Below are 15,937 nucleotides of genomic sequence, written 5' to 3'. Positions count from 1 at the left end.
GCATTGGTCTGTTCAAAGACTCCGTACCATCAGTCTGCATTTCTCAACTTGCTTGTTAGTGGGCTACCCTCCCTAATCTCCTCAGATATACAACCACCTGCAGGGAGGGTGCTCACTTGATCTTACTGTCTAACTTTCAAGTTGGCTTTTGGTACCCTCTTATTCTTAGCTAAGCAAGGGTGCTTAGATAAAAGACCAGAAGAGCACTTTCCCGAGATCTAAGGTACCCCTCTGTTTGTGATAAACTGACAGTGGACGGGGACTTGGTGGACCAGGCTGCAAGGTGAAGAAGGAGGTGGCCCAGATAGGTGTCAGGCCAGAGTCCTTCGCATCCCTTTAGGAGGGGATGCCACCCTGGAGCTCGCGCGCGTTGCTAGGTCCTCTCTGTTAGCAGCGTTCTGAAAGCTCCCTGAGCGGGACCAAGGATAAGGCGGGGTGAGGGGTGCCCCGAAAAGCCCTGTTCATTCTTTGGCACACCTGGAGAAGTCGCTGGTCTGGGTGGTACCCAGCTTTCCGGAAACTCAGTGGGCGGGCGGTCCCTCCTCCTTCTCGGCCCCTCCCGCCCATCACCGGCCCTCGCGGGGTCCTGGTGCTCCTGCCTCCTCGCATGACGCTCACCCCTGGGCGCAGCGGGCGAATGGTCTGGCCCGTTGGTAGCCGCCACCCCTTGGGCACGACAGCTGCTCCAGCTGCTCCTGGTCGGGTCGAGCTTCTGAGCTCTGAGCCGTGGCTGCCCTGGGCGGTGGGCGAGCTGAGGGGATCCCAGGGCCACCGGCGCGTGGCCGACGGGGAGCCGCCAGCCGCGGGCAGGGAGTGTGGGCCACCAAGGAACCAGCCACTGGAGCCACCTGGCGAGGTGCCGAAGCCGTGAGTACCTGCCCTTGCCCCCGCCCCTCCACACCCAGGTGGGGCGCCCATTCTTTCCAGTCCCTGTCCTGGAGACCAGCCCGGGTGGAAGCTGTGAGGAGGGCGGCTGCTGCCCGGCTCGTGATTCAGCACCTTTGGCGCCCAGAGATTGGGGCAGAAGGGGGAGGGGACTGGACCGGGTCATGTGGGCTCCCACCTTAGTTTCTAGCCCCGCTCTGGCAGGGTGAAGGGGCCAGTGCTCCTAGTCCCCACTGGGGTGATTTGTCACGACCCTCTGTCCCCACACCCAGTGTCAACCTTCCCGAGCAAAGCGTGTTGGGCTTTCTTGAAAGTGTGTCAGTGAGATGGATGTCTTTTCCAAACATTTCCTTTTCTGTGCGTCTCATTCCACCACACACACAACCTCTGTATCTGATACCAAAACATCCCTCCACCCCAACTGTGAAAATTTCCTGTAGAATTTGTCTTGCACTCAGCACGGGTTTGACCGATTCACATAAAAAGAAAAAAATGTATAGAAGTTATGAATACCTTTATATTTTAGGAGTGTGTGTGTATGTGTGTATGTGTGTGTGTGTGTGTGTGTGTGTGTGTGTGTGTGTGAGTGAGTTAAGTCATCATCACACCAACTCAGAGCCAGTTGTGGAAAGCGAGGAACACAGATCTTAAATTACAATCCCAAGGTCACAGAATGGGAATTGGAATCCTGGTCTCAGTCATTCCAAAATCCATGGGCCATCTACTCTACCAGTCGGTATTGGGTTCAAGTACGCACTGTTAGGTGTGAAGTATAGCATTAATTTTCTTAGGAGTCATGTCAAACACTAGCAACAGCAACCTGTAAACTTTCTGCGCATTTCCCTGCACACAAATTGGAGTGATCGTGTGAGAAAACATCTATTTCCTTAGAATATAGTATAAAGGTATATTTGGACAACAGCAGTTCATGGGAGAGCTCCGTCCTGACCAGAGATGCCCAACACGGTTTTTGATGGTGATAGATGCTGGATGCTCAAGTCTTAGAGAATCAATTAGCATCACAGTAAGACATCTGAAAATCATCATTTAATATTTGGGTAACATTCAAAGGAAGTCTAGTGTAGGGGGTATGACACTGAATCATGCACAGTGGGGTGACAGATAAACCCAGACTCAACTCTGTGGCTTGGCATGGCAAGTGATATTTTATTGGTTAAGGAGCTAAACTATAGAGAAGGTCCAAGATGACCCAGGCACTTACTCTTGAGTACTGTTTTACTTATTAAAAAAACATGTATGTGCTGTAGTAAGATGGAGTTGCGAACAGTGGGAAATGGATTTTCTAATTGATGCCCTGCCCTTCAGACTCAACAATTACATTGACCTTGTATGCTCCTTCTGCAATACTAATGGACACTAGGTCTTTTTGTCTCCTCTGGTGGGTCATTTGACTTGCTTTCATTTGTGATTTATGGATTTTCTCTTAAGATATGCAACTCTTTTTTTGATGTCTCGGGTGTCAGGTTGCTAATGCACAGATGGTGTTTATTTCTAAATCCTGGCAGAATTTTTGATGGCGTATGAGAGCATAGCCATTTAGTCCATCACTTCAAAAGCACTTGACCATTTGCTTTGGAGAGTTCTTCTTTTTGTTGTTGTTAATGTGGATATTGATAGATTAAAGCCCCCTGCCTAAGTGAGGACACCGCATGGAGATACAGATTTACATTTATTGTTCAGATGAATCTGAAGGAGAAACAAGGTCCTGCATGTGGTCTTAAATTGATTTGTAGAAGGCCATTTCATTTGTTATTTATATTCTAAATCTCGGTGAGGCATATTGCAATCCAATCTGTTTGATCCCAAGAGGAAACGCAGAATCGATATGAATGAATAAGCAGAAATAGACGGTTACTGCTCTAAAAGCAGAGAATGGAAAGTTTATGTCCCAGTAGTAATGTCACAGGCAGCATTTTAAAACATGTTTCCTTTAGATAATATCACTGAGGGCACGAATATATAATAACAGCCTGGCTGTAGAACTCTACTTCCTCTCTGCCTCTGTATGTATTTGACCAATAACTACTGAAAAGCATCTAAATTTCTGACTGCAAGGAACTCCAAGTCTAGCTGAGAGGTATTTACTTGCCAGAAATAACCAGAATGACGTAGGATGGCTCAATACCAGCAGACGATGTAACTTTCGGAGCTATAGCAATACCTGAAGAGAATAGGGATCCATTAGAAGCTGGTGGTCAGAAGATTGGGGATGTCTTCATTCACAGAAGTGACTTCAGTGACTCTCTGAGACTTGAACTGATTTCCATAGGCAGAGAAATGGGGTCAGCTGATGTGCTGGGCTCTGGGCTATGAGGAACTTTGAGCGTCAGGCACGAGATCTGTTTCTGATGTGGTAACCCCAGAGAACTAGTAGAGATATGTTTAACCCGAGCAAGTTTTTCTTCTGCCTTTTCACCATCTCCTTTTCTTCAATACCCTTGAAGAAAAAAATGGAATCTTTTTTGACACTAAAAGAATTATTATCAGCTAAATGCAGAAAAGGCATCCTATGAAAATAAATTATTTCCCCTCTAAAGAGTCACCCTTTAAATTTGTAGCCATTGTACAATATGTACAAATTGCAAAATATAAAAATACAGCCGGGCGTTGGTGGCGCACACCTTTAATCCCAGCACTCGGGAGGCAGAGGCAGGCGGATCTCTGTGAGTTCGAGGCCAGGCTGGACCGACAGCCTCGAAAACAATACAGAGAAACCCTGTCTCGAAAAACCAAAAAAAAAAATATATATATATATATAGCGTACTCTTACCAAGTAAAACAGCCATTGATGGTGTTATTCATGTGTGGTTTTAATCATGCTGTATTAATTATTACTGATTTCTTTTTACTTTAATTCTTAAACTGTAGTTTTCACCAAATTATAAGTGAGTACTAAACATTTAAATGCCTGCATAACTTTCCATGAGGTAGACATTCTAGAATTTCCTAATCATTCCTCATTGTGAGTATATTATTGATAATAATCATGACACTGTGATGAACATCTTGATGCATAAACCCTTTTATTTTGAAGATTAATTCTGTGGGCTAGCGTCTTTGGGGGAAAGGGTATAAACTTTTCACCTTAGACTATTTCAACAAGTTTTGAATGTCTACTAAATTTAGTGTTCCATTTAGGACGTTACATATGGGGTATGGGATATTTGTATATTGTTAAATGTCGGCGGCTCCTCAGATCGCACTGTTTCAGGCAACTCCACTTTTCATTAGAACAATGAACTAGATCCGGAGAGCTGAGACAAAGGTGGGTATTGAGGACTAGAGAAGAAGGGAGATGGAAGTGATGTCAGGACATAGGCTTGGTGAGAGTACGGAGGAGTGTCTGGTCAGAGAAGAGGCACGTGTGGCAGAGAGCCTTCTGCTCCCAGGGCTGGCTTCCCGGTCCCGGCCTTCGTCTCCGCAGCTTTTCCTCCAGCAGAAACCATGTCCCAAATGAGTCTCCTTCAAACTTCAGCTTCTGCTCTCCTGTGTCGTACCCCCAGGTCTTTAGCTATGGTTCTCTGCTGATGCTGGGTAGAGATTGGAGCTCTCTCAGATGATAATTCAGAGGATCTAGGACCCCTGCACACTCCAGTTCCTAGCGGAAGCCCCCAGTAGAGCGTGCACGGTGTATGCTGGGCTCGTTTGATGGACTTTGGAGACTATGCACACCCCAGTTCTTAGTGGAAGCCCCCAGTAGAGCGTTCACGGTGTATGCTGGGCTCGTTTGATGGACTTTGGAGACTACACAGCCCCCAGCGTACGTTTGCCAGAGACCGTCTTGGAGAAAAGTGGCGTCCAGGAGGTACATAGCATTGTTCCTGTCACCTTCCACCTCATTTTTTTTTAACCAGAGGGGAAAAATCCCTTGCGGAGGAGATTGTGCCTCCATTTCCCCTATGTGTCGCAAAGTCCCCTCTCTATGAAGAGTAAGGTGGGAGCCCAGCGTTGCAAGGATGCTTTGCCTGGGCTCCTGACTTACTCCCAAAGTTATTAGTGGGGTTTCCCCTGGGATCCACTTCCAGCCGTTTTGCTTCGGTCCTGCGACCGGCGCCGCACTTAGGTCTCTGGGTGCTAGTGGAAAGGGAGGCAAGGGAAATGACTGTACTTGAGGACACAATTAGGAGCTGGAGCTCTTTCTAATGAGTCAGTCTTGAAGCAACGGAAATGAAAGCGTTGCGCTGTAAACCACCAAGTAACTTGACGCCTCTTTCAGGTCCCAGGAGGCGATTCCTGATGGAAGCTGGGCTTTCAAGGACCTGAGCATTTTAAGCTGAATTTGTCTCATGCTTAGTTGGAGCTTATTATCCTATTATAGTTTCCTCACGTCCTTAGAAGCTTGTAAATCCATTTCTGTTTATCTCAAGCATTATTTATCCAAAGTAAAGTGGGCTTAGCAAACAGTCTGCCTCCCTGGAGTGAAAAGTAGAAAACTTAAAAAAGTTAATGTCCCTTTAGCTTTTATTTCCCATTTGACATTTAACCACATGACTATCCATAGTGTATACTGTTGGTTACCAAACTAAGGCAATGGGCCCATTTGAGCTTTGGGGCGTGCGTGATAAGTTAATTATCTCCCTTGTCCACATCTTTTACTTGAAAGCACTTGGTTAGTTGATGCTTTTTTTTAGGTTTTATAATTCAGTGGGCAAGAGCTCTCTGAGTCTTTCTTTAGGATGGCCCAACAATCTTTGGGAACGCTTTCTCCCTCCTGAAATCAATGATATTGTTGATATGCCCAACTGTTCAGAATGGCCGCTATTTCTAAATTGCCATGATACCTGAGCTTTCAAACCTGTGTTATTTTTGCCCCTCTGCCTAGCCATGTGAAATGGAACGTTATATTTGACAAAAGGTTATTTTTGAACATTTCTAGCTCCCTCACCCACTGGTTTGTGAAGTGTGAACTGATACCACAGCTAATTCGACAAGATGAAAATAGCCTGACTTCTTTTTAAGTTTATTTTTATCTTAAAAGTTTCTCCCTCCTCCGTTAGTGTTTGGGCAGTGAAGCCATCTTTTAAAGTAAGTTGGACATTTATAGATTTAGAAGGCAAAGAAGCAGGAATCCAGGAAGAATCTTCAAGACCATTCGATGACTGTAGGTCATTCCATGGGTGTAAGTCATTTCATGGTTGGCTTGTGGACATGTTTAGGCACTCTCATTAGAGGTATGACCATCTATCTTTTATAAGTGTAGTCCTACTTGAATTGCATTTAGAATTTGTTTTCATTGGCATAGTCCCCTCCCCCCACATACACACACAAAATTTCTTTGGGGGCCCACCACTGTCCTTCCAAATAAATACATGGAGACTTGTTCTTACTAATGAATCCTGGTCTTAGCTTGGTTTATTTCTAGCCAGATTTTCTTAAATTATCCCATCTACCTTTTGTCTCTGGCTTTTACCTTTCTCTAATGTATATACCTTTTATACATTTCTTCCCTTCTTACTTGGTGGCTGGTTCTGTGGCTGTGTGGCTGGCCCCTGGCATCCTCCTTGCCTTCTCCTTCTCTCATTCCTCCACTTTTTTCTTATTCATTCTCTTTGCCTGGCATCCCTGTCTCTTTCTCTCTCCTGTAACTAGGTATTGGCTATTCACCTCTTTATTAGATCAGTCAGGTGTTTTAGACATTTAAGGCAATACAGCTTTACAGAGCTAAACAAATGCAACATAAAAGAATGCAACACATCTTTGCCTCATTAAACCAATATTCCACAGCATAAACTAATGTAACACATCTTAAACTAATATTCTACAGCACACTACTGTATTTTAAATGTGGAATACTGGTAAGAAAAGCAACTATGGGTTTGAGTTCCTGCATTTCCTGGAATGATCTGAATGTGTGATTTTGTCATAATTGAAAAATCTACCTTTTCAAAGGACTCATCAGATAAAATATATGGCCATGTGTAAAATTTGGAATGATAACTAGAAAAGCAGAACACAGTCTTCAGCTAACTAATGGCTATGGGTTAGTCCTGGGAAGGAGTAAGATTGAAACTAACCCCTTTCCTGTTGGTTTAATATTCATGAGCAATCTGTGAGCATTTTCATTTAGTTTTAGGTTTGGTCACATCAAAGAAATAATTCAAGAAATAATCTTGAGTGACATCACATTTATAACATCCAGAACCCTATCATTGAAAGCTGTTATTTTATCCATTTTGATAATGTGAAAAATAGACCTAAAGAGGTACAAAGACAAGCAAATATTAGTGTCCAAAGACTGCTTGTCTATGATATCATCTTCCATGATTTCGTTCACAAATATCCAACCATGGTTCAAAAATATTAAATAGAATGCTTTTGAAAGTTCTTTCAATTTTTAAATTGCACACAGTTCTGAGTAGTGTGGCTCCAAAGTACGCAGCTAGTGATGCAAAAGAAGTATCAAAATAATTTTCCTAATTTACAAGGTGAAAACTCTGAATAAAAAAGTCAAGGGCAGAGGTACCATGACTTGCAGTACAGTGAAGCACATGTAGGCTCATCTATGTAATCTCTACAGATTGAATTGTTAGGTTGTTCTATTTTATTATCAGTTGTCATTGTTGATTTCTTATTGTGTCTAGTACCTATCTATCTATCTATCCATCTATCTATATACTATCATGCACATAGCACACACATGCAGAAACATACTATGTAAGATAAGTTTCAACCCTTTGCTATGGGTCTGGGAAAGTATCCTTACCAATCAGGTAATATTACCATGTAGTATTTTCTCATAGAATTGTATGAAAAAGCTGTTATTGATGTAATTACTTGGGTGATTTCAAATACCTTGTATGTACATCAGGAGTACATCTTTTTTTGAAGTCACTATTTTATACTACTTGTTTTTTAATGAATTTTTAATATGATAAGAATATATAACATAAAATCTACCACCTTAACTTTTTGTATATACCCTAGAATGCTTAGTGTATTTGCATTGTTGTGAGACAGACCTATAGAATTCTTTCCTCTTTAAGTATGAAATTCTATGCGGTATCAGCAGCTCACCTTCCTTTCTCTTTGATCCTAGCCACAAGTAGCCAACATTCCACTTTCTGTTTCTATGAAATGTGTTAGATGCCTCATGGGTAGAGTCATACAGTGTTTGTCTTTTGTAACTCTTTATCTCAACATGGTATTCCCAAGGTTTATTGTGTTATAGCACATGGCAAAATTTCCTTGCATTTGAAGGCTGAGTGACACTGTATGAATGTATCATGTTGTTTTTCTCTGTTGGTTCATTCATGGCACTTGTGTGGCTTCCAGTTCATGGCTACAGTGCATAGTGCTTCTGTGGACATGGGAACTGAATATCTCTTCAAGGTTCCGTTTCCACTCTTCTCGGGTTGTATTCACGGGCAGGATGCATGGATCGTATGGTAGCTCTATTTTGCATACCTCAAGGAGCCTCCGTGATGTCTTATCCAGTTATTTCAGTATTTATCACCCCGTCAACAGTGTACACATGTTATAGTTAGCATACCCTTGTAGACACCTCCTATTTTGGGGTGTTTTGTGAGGTGGTGTCTCATTGTGGTTTTGGTTGCATTTCTCAGATGACTAGTGATGCTGAATGCCCATGTTTTCATATGTTTATTTTACACCATCTTAGAAGACATGTCTACAAAAGTCATCCAGTTTTAGAATCAGTTATTTGTTTTAAAAAGCATTATTTGAACTCTGTTGTTAAGTTGTAGTTGTAGCTTGTTGCTAGCTGTTAATCACATTACCTGGTAGATGCTTTGCAGACGTGTTCTCCCATTCTGTTGATCATTGGTTTCCTCTGTTATGGCTTTCTTGCTTTATGTAGTCAATTTGTCTGTTTTTGGTTTTCTTGCTTACATGCATATAAAATTTATTGTTGGATTGTTTCAAATTTATGTTCTTTAATTATTTTCCTTATTTCTAAAAAAATCTACAAGATTACTTTTGTAAATCTGTAATCATGACATATGCCACTACAATTTTATAAACTAAGCCAAGTTTTGGTCTTGATTTTCTGACGACAAATTTAAAAGTGGATTTACACCTTCACTATATCAGTTCTTCTAAATTGTAAATGTGACACATTTTCATAGGGTTTTGGGTCTTGATATCTTCCATCAACATGTATAAGCTTTATGACACAGATATTGCACATTTTAAGTACTTGCTTTTTATCTGGAACAAATATAAATGGTATCAAATTTCAGATTTCTGTTTTCATTTATTTGTTGTCAGTGAGTGAAAATACAACTGGTTTTATGTCTCAATTTTGTTACCCTGCAACCTTTCTGAATTTGCTTCTTGGTGATAGAATTTGAAGATCCTCTGATATTTACTTTAATACCAAACATTATTACACCATCTGGAAAATAGGGGCAATTGTTGTGGGATCTTGGTGGGGATTGCATTGTAGATTGCTTTTGGCAAGATAGCCATTTTTACTATCCAAGAGCATGTGAGATCTTTCCATTTTCTGGTACCTTCTTTAAATTTTTCTTTAAAGTCTCAAAGTTCAGCCGGATGGTGGTGGCGCACATCTTTAATCTCAGCACTTGGGAGGCAGAGCCAGGTGAATCTCTGTGAGTTTGAGACCAACTTGGTCTACAAGAGCTAGTTCCAGAACAGCCTCCAAAGCCACAGAGAAACCCTGTCTCGAAAAACCAAAAAAAAAAAAAAAAAAAAGACCCAAAGTTCTTACTGTACAGGTCTTTTACCTTTTACTTGCTTGTTTAGCATTATCCCAAGATATTTTATGTTCTTTGTGGCTATGTTTCTCTGATTTCTTTCTCAGCACAATTATCATATATACAAGGGATACTGATTTTTCTGAGTTAATTTTGTATCCTGCCACCTTGCTGAAAGTGTTTATCAGCTGTGAGACTTCCCTGGTAGAGTTTTTGGGTCACTTGTGTAAACTATCATATCATCTGCAAATAGTGAAAGTTTAACTTCTTCCTTTCCAATTTGTATCCCCTTGATCTCCTTTTGTTGTATTATTGCTCTAGCTAGAACTTCCAGTACAATATTGAAGAAGAATGGGGACAGGAGACAGCCTTGTTCCTGATTGTAGAGGAATCCTGTTGAGTTTCTCTCCATTTAGTTTGATATTGGCTGTTGGTTTGCTGTATATTGCTTTTACCGTGTTTAAGTATGTTCCTGTTATTTCTAATCTCTCCAAGACCTTTATCATGAAGGGGTGTTGGATTTTGTCAAAGGCTTGTTCAGCATCTAGTGAGGTGGTCATGTGATTTTTCTCTTTCAGTTTATTTACATGGTGGATTACATTGATACATTTTTGCATGTTGAACCATCCCTGCATCCTTGGGATGAAGCCTACTTGATCATGGTGGATGATTTTTCTGATGTGTTTTTGGATTCTATTTGCCACTATTTTATTGAGTAGTTTTGCATCAATGTTCATGAGGGATATTGGTTTGTAGTTCCCTTTCTTACCTGTGTCTTTGTGGGGTGTGGGTACCAAGGTAATTGTAGCCTCTTAAAAAGAGTTTGGCAATGTCCCTTTTGCTTCTATTGTATAGAACAATTTGAGGAGAACTGGTATTAGTTCTTCTTTGAATTTCTGTAAGAATTCTGCACTGAAACCATTTGGCCCTGGTGTTTTGTTTATTTGTTTGGGAGACTTTTGATGACTGCTTTTATTTCATTAGGAGTTATAGGTGTATTTAAATTGCTTATCTGTTCTTGATTTAATTTTGACAAGTTATATCTATCCAGAAAATTGTTCATTTCCTTTAGATTTTTGAATTTTGAATAGTACAAGTTTTCAAAGTATGACCTGATGATTCTCTGCATTTCCTCAGTGTCTATTGTTATGTCCCCCCCTTTTCATTTCTGATTTTGTTAATTAGTATGCTCTCTCTTTGCCTTTTGGCTAGGTTGGATAAAGGTTTTCTATCTTGTTGATTTTTTCAAAGAACCAACTCTTTGTTTCATTGATTCTTTGTAATGTTTTCCTAGTTTCTACTTTATTGATTTCAGCGCTCCATTTGATTATTTCCTGGCATCTACTCCTCCAGGGCAAGTTTGCTTCTTTTTGTTCTAGAGCTTTCAGTTGTGCTGTTAATTCTCTAGTGTAACTATTCTCCAATTTCTTCATGTGGGCACTTAGTGCTATAAACTTTTCCCTTAGCACTGCTTTAAAAGTGTCCCATAAGTTTGGGTATGTTGTGTCTTCATTTTCATTAATTTCTAGGAAGTGTTTAATTTCTTTTTTATTTATTCCTTGACCCAGGAATGGTGCAATTGTGCATTGTTCAATATCCATGAGTTTGTAGAGTTTCTGCAATTTGTGTTGTTGTTGAATTCTAACTTTAAAGCATGGTGGTCTGATAAGATAATAGGGGATTATTCCATTTTTTTTTGTATCTGTGGAGGTTTGCTATGTTGCCGAGTATGTGGATTTTAGAAAAGGTTCCATATGTCACTGAGAAGAATGTATATTCTTTTGTGTTTGTATGGACTGTTCTATAGATGTCTGTTAAACCCAAATGGGTCATAACTTCTGTTGTTAGTTCCTTCGTTTCTTTGTTAAGTTTCTCTCTGGTGGTCCTGGCTAGTTGTAAGAATGGAGTGTTGAAGTCTCCTACTATATATGGTTTATGTGTGATTTGAGCTTTAGTAAAGTTTCTTTTCTGAATGTGGATGCCTTTGTATTTGGGGCATAAATGTTCAGAATTGAGACTTCATCTTGATGGACTTTTCCTGTGATGAATATGAAATGCCCTTCTTCATCTCTTTTTATTGATTTTAGTTTGAAGTCTAATTTGTTAGATATTAGGATTGCTTCACCAGCTTGTTTCTTGTGTCCATTTGATTGGAAAATCTTTTCCCAACCCTTTACTCTGAAGTAACATCTGTCTTTGATGTTGAGAAATGTTTCTTGTATACAGCAGCAGGATAGATTCTGTCTTCCTATCCATTCTGTTAGCCTGTATCTTTTTATAGGCAAGTTAAGACTATATACACTGAGGGACATTAATGACCATTGATTGTTGATTCTTGTTTGTTTTGAACTTGTTGCTGGTGTTGTTATTTTGTGTGGATTCCCCCTTTTTTCTTTTGTTGTTTGGTAAAGTGAGATTATCTATTGCCTATATTTTTGTGAGTGTAGTTATCTTCTTTGGGTTGGAGTTTTCCTTCCAGTACTTTCTGTAGGGTTGGATTTGTGGATATGTATTGTGTAAATCTAGTTCTGTCATGGAATATCTTGTTTTCTCCATCTATAGTGATTGAAAGCTTTGATGGGTACAGTAGTCTGAGCTGGCATCCATGTTCCCTTAGCATTTGTAGAACATCTATCCAGGACTTTGTAGTTTTCATAGTTTCTATTGAGAAGTCAGGTGTAATTCGGATAGGTCTGCCTTTATATGTTACTTGGCCTTTTTCTTTTGCTGCCCTTAATATTTTTTCTTTATTCTATAAGTTTGGTGTTTTGATTATTATGTGGTGAGGTGACTTCTTTTTCTGGTCCAGCCTATTTGGTGTTCTGTAAGATTCTTGTATTTTCATATGCATATCCTTCTTTAGGTTGGGGAAGTTTTCTTCTATGATTTTGTTGAATATATTTTCTGTCCCTTTGACCTGTAGTTCTTCACCTTCTTCTATACCTATTATTCTCAGGTTTGCCTTCTTCAGGGTGTCCCATATTTCCTGGATATTTTGTGTTAGGGATTTTTTGGAGTTGATATTTTCTTTGGTTGATATTGTATATCCTCTAGTGAGTCTTCCACACCTGAGATTCTCTATTCCATCTCATATTCTATTGGTGATACTTGCATCTGTAGTTCCTAATCATTTATCCAGCTTTTCTATTGCCAGCATCCCCTCATTCTGTGTTTTCTTTATTGTTTGTATTTCAGCTTTCAAGCCTTGAACTGTTTGTTTCCTTCACTTGTTTGATTGTTTTTTCTTGGCTTTCTTTAGATTCTTTAAGAGATTTATTCATTTCTTGACGTTTTTAGTTTGTATTTTCCTCTATTTTATGTATTTTTTGTTTGTTTTTTCTTCTATTTCTTTAAGGGATTTTCTTATTTCCTCTTTAAGGGTCTCTATCATCTTCATAAAATAATTTTTAAGGACCGTTTATTCTGTTTCACCTGTGTTGGGCTTTTCAGGTCTTGCTGGTGTGGGGTCTCTAGATTTTGGTGGTGTCATATTGATCTTTCTATTGCTGAGTGTGTTTTTATACTGTGATCTTCCCATCCTTTATTCCAGTGGGTTCAGGTGTGGTCTTTCTGCCTCCTCTAGTCTCCCGGTGGTGTATGTAGGCCAAGACTTTAGTGTCTGAAACTCTAGATGGTCTGCCCTCTGTTGGTATACTCCTCACTCAAGCAGAGGGCAGAGGGTGGAGGGGGAGCCAAGGGTGAGGTGTGACCAGACTCAGGGTGGTCCTTCCTATCTGGGCATGTCCACTCTATTCAAGGATATGTGGCTGGAAGGAATTGTGGCTGGAGCAGAACCCACACTCACCTCAAGCAGAGGGCAGAGGAGGAAGGGGGACCCAAAAATGGTATTTTTTTAAATAAAAAGAATAATACTAAAATAAAAAAATTGCTACTGGACTGTACATATATATAATTTCCTTTTCATCTATTTCCCAGAAAAATATGGAGTAACCATTTACATAGCATTTGTGTTGCACGCTAGTAATTTAGAGAGCTTAAAGAATGTGTGGGAAGATAAGTGTCCATTAAATGGGAATATTGTGTTGTTTTAGGTAAGGAATTTGAACACAGATAGATTTTGGTATCTATTAGTGATCTTGGAACTTCTGCACATGCTGTTTATGGAGACTTAGGACATTCTTCTCTGTTCCTAGTACAATGAGACTTTTTACTGTGAATGGATGTTACAGCCATAAATGGTAGCACATGTCTGTGATCCCAGTACTTGGGAAGTAGAGGCAGGATTAGGAACTCAAGGTCATATAGTGACTTTGAAGCTAGTCTGGGCTACATGGAATCCTGTCTGAAAACACAAAAAGGAAAACAGCTACTATTTCATCTGGGTGTTTAATGTTTCTTCCCCATGCTGTTGATATGGCATGTTACATTAATTTTTGATTAGTGAATCAACTTTATAGACATGGGATAATCTTGATTAGTCACAAGTGTATGTATACACATTATAAACATTCATACATATGTATATACCACATTTGCTAAATTTTGTTAAGGACATTTGATTCTAAATTTATGAAGGGCCATAGTCTGTGACTTCTTTTATTCATATGTTTGTCTGATGTTCTATGTACTAGAACGTGAGTTGGGAAGCATTTCCTCTTTTACATTCTGAAGGAAGTTGTATAAGAGTGGCATTCGTTTTCAGTTGTTTGGAGATATTCTGATGAACCCATCTGGGACTGGAAATTTTCTTTCCAGGGATTTTAAAATTTCAAAAATAAAAAACTTTAATAGTTGAATAATTGTTCAGGTTATCTCTTTTTCTCTTAGAATGAAGTTTGTGATTATTAAGGAAAATTCTCTAGGTTAGGTTTATGCAAACATTTGTTCTTGGATGTTCCTTATTACCTACTTTTCATTTCTGGGATTTTTTTTCTTCAGCTTGCTTTGGCTTTATTTTCTCTGCTTTTTCTAAGTTCTTAACTAGAAACTGAAAGTAGGGATTTATGATTGTTTCCCCAGTGTAATGTCACCATTTTTGTCCAACATAACTCCTTTTGAGCCACGCTGCCTTTATCTTACAGATGGTGATGTTAAGCTTTCGTTTACATTCTGTTCTGTATCAGTGCTTAAAAAGGGTTTCCTTTGGGACTTCTGCTTTGATCCATGGCCTATTGAGGAACTTCTTTTATCTGTGTGTGTTTTTCAATATTTGATTTCACTGTGTGTGTGTGTGTGTGTGTGTGTGTGTGTGTGAATGTACCTATGGGGGGCAGAAGAGGGCATTTTTAGAGCTGGAATTACAGCAGTTTTTAGCCTCCAGACATGGTGTTGGGGCCTGAACTGGGATCCTTTGGGAGAACTGCAAGTGCTTTTAACCTCTGATCCATCTTTCTAGCTCCCTTTTTTCCCCCAAATTAATTTTTATTGAGTCACTATTTGGCCCAGGTTGGTCTTGAACTCACAGGCTCAGGTTGGCTGTGATCCCAGCTAAGCCAGCTGAGTGGCTGGAACTGCAGGCGCAGGCGGTGATGCCTGGCTGAGAAAAAAAAAGTTTGATTTCTTAGAGTTTGGAGACCTTTTTTTTGGTGTTGTTGCTGTTATCCCAATTAGAATTAGAAAAATTTCTAGCTCAGGTGTACTTAGTCAGGGAATCTACAGTACGGTTTGAATTTGCCTTGCTTTCCTGTGTTTTATAAATGAAAATATTATACGCGATAAAAGCTTGATGGATTCTGGAAATAATGTGTATCCTCCTGGTTTTGCATAGAATATTCTAAAGCCAACTAGATCCTATTGGCTTGTGTGTTGTTTAGTTCTACTCTTTGAGTGGTTTTATGAGCTTTCATATGTACATATGTGTGTGTATGTATGTATGATCACTCATCATTTGATTTTCTGTGACTGGTATCTCATTAGCATATTACCCTTCAGATTCACCCATGTTGCCCCAGGTAACACAAGTTTCTCCTCTTTAAAAGTTGAACAGTGCTCCACACTGTACCTACATTCTATGTATGTTATATTTACTTACCTATTTAGTTGTTGACCAACCCTGGGGTAGGAGTCTACTCACCCTCTGCTCTATGAAAGGCCTCGCAGAGGATAGACCAGATTCCTAACTAAGCCTGTTGAAAGGTTATTGTCGTAAGATCTGAGTCACTAGTGATTTTTGACGTGCTGAATTTGTGAATGAATCAGGGTCAAGTTCGTGTCCTGCCTCCCATGGCTGTTCTGAAATTTGTCTGGACAGCAGCCAAGAGAAACCCTCATTTTGCTCATCCCTTAATTAGAACTTTTGAATTTTAAGGAAACACAGTAAATGCTGTTTCAGTACTTCCCAGTCTGCGGTGAGCGCTGTTTTACTTGTGTGAGATCAGTTTGGCTTTATTCTGTAT

At 40.0% G+C, this 15,937-nt stretch overlaps 1 protein-coding gene across 2 annotated transcripts in view; it reads left to right on the top strand.

Annotated features, from left to right (window-relative positions):
- Nucleotides 1-744: 744 nt before the first annotated feature.
- Nucleotides 745-15,937, top strand: part of Ttll7 (tubulin tyrosine ligase like 7) — a 119,724-nt gene continuing 104,531 nt past the window's right edge. The window contains exon 1 of one of the 2 annotated variants that reach the window (XM_040751615.1): nucleotides 745-867. The gene's annotated coding sequence lies outside the window, so the exon portion shown is untranslated. Of the gene's footprint in view, nucleotides 868-4,409; nucleotides 4,712-15,937 lie in introns of those variants that run through there. The other variant, XM_040751616.1, reaches the window with a different exon arrangement.

Source organism: Mesocricetus auratus, unplaced genomic scaffold (assembly GCF_017639785.1).
Source record: "Mesocricetus auratus isolate SY011 unplaced genomic scaffold, BCM_Maur_2.0 Super-Scaffold_100009, whole genome shotgun sequence".
Classification (NCBI taxonomy): Eukaryota; Metazoa; Chordata; class Mammalia; order Rodentia; family Cricetidae; genus Mesocricetus; species Mesocricetus auratus.
The sequence above is the reverse complement of the archived record's forward strand: the minus strand, read 5'-3'. Positions and strand labels throughout refer to the sequence as shown.